Here is a 1,370-nt window from a genome sequence, read left to right on the forward strand (position 1 = left end):
AGTTCTTGCTCTTTCTAGAAGTACTATGGAAACATAAAAGATATAGAATCAAGAATCTTCCTATTGCAACAAGGATTATGACACAGTGGTGTAGGTAACAGGAATTGAGGGATTTGAGGGACCTTTTTACACCCACACAAAGGTTTCTCCAAGCTCCCAGTTAGAAAGCCCTTTCTCATCCTTTTCATCCTCACTGCATCTGAGCTAAAGAAGGGCCAATGTCTTCTTCCCCCCTCATTTCTGTAGGCTCAGATTCTGGGGGTGTGGACCAGGACCCTCGGTACTGCCAAAGCTAGATGCTTCTCTGCCCAGGGAACAGCTCTGGCATGACTCCAGAGGCCATCTGCTCTGCAGGGAGGGAAGTGGGAGTATGGGTGGGCAGGAAAAATGAGGTCAGCTTTCAGAGCAGTCAACCATCTCTGGCGAGCCGGCTAGACTGTGAGCCGCACAGTATTTACAGCAGGGAGATGTCCACAGCAGGAGACACTCAGTCTGGCCAGGCTCACACCCCCCCACCCCCGGGCATCAGGATGACACAGTCACAACAGAGGGGACACGGATTCATAGCCAGGCACCAAATCTCTTGATCCCCGAGAGATTTCCTCTGGTCTTTCATTATTACCCAGGGGAAATGCACAAATTGGTCTTTGCTAACTAGAGTTGGATAGAAGCAATATAATGTACCTAGGACAATCTCAAACTGGTGGCAGGCATGAATCATCTTCATATCTGGCGTTCAGCCCCACCAACCTGCCCTTCCCCCAGAGGCTGGATTACCCTTTCACGTGCTCTCAAAGCATCTGGCTACCTTTGCACTCGCCTGCTCCAGGACCTCAGGACAGGAACCTGGGTTTCCAGCCCCAGGCAGCCGCCCCACCTACCACCTAGCATGGTGCTTGGCACCTGGTTAGAGCTTAATAAAATACTTATTCTTGTACATGAACTTCTTTTATCCAAGGTAGAGAGGAAGACAAATTAACGTGCAGATAATCCCTAATCTTCATTTCAGCATTTCCTCCTCTCAGGCTCTTGGGCAGGTTGGCCTCAGCTTCCCCTGAGGGAAGAGCCTGGATTCTTGCCACTGGAATATGAATGGAAGCCATACAGACCCCTGCAAGGCCAGGCTGGGCAGCAAAATCCCCCTACTAGACCCTCCATGCTCTCCTCCTCTCCTGGCTGGTTACATGGAAGACCCAGGAGGCCCCAGGAATACGGTGGCACATTTGATGGACGAAGCCCAAGTTTCTATATCACAGCAGAAGGCCACCCACCAAACACCCACTTTGACAGGGACAGAGAGGAGAAAGAACCTGAGATCATCATCTGTTACATCAATTATCGTCCCTAAACAATTCAGAGCCACCTCTCCA

The 1,370-nt window shown here is 50.4% G+C and overlaps 1 protein-coding gene across 1 annotated transcript in view; it reads right to left on the reverse strand.

Moving 5' to 3' along the window:
• Positions 1-1,370, reverse strand: part of KIF26B (kinesin family member 26B) — a 463,889-nt gene that overhangs the window by 276,035 nt on the left and 186,484 nt on the right. The gene's annotated exons all lie outside the window — the stretch shown is intronic.

This window comes from Otolemur garnettii, unplaced genomic scaffold (assembly GCF_000181295.1).
Source record: "Otolemur garnettii isolate 467f Iridium unplaced genomic scaffold, OtoGar3 scaffold00141, whole genome shotgun sequence".
Taxonomy (NCBI): Eukaryota; Metazoa; Chordata; class Mammalia; order Primates; family Galagidae; genus Otolemur; species Otolemur garnettii.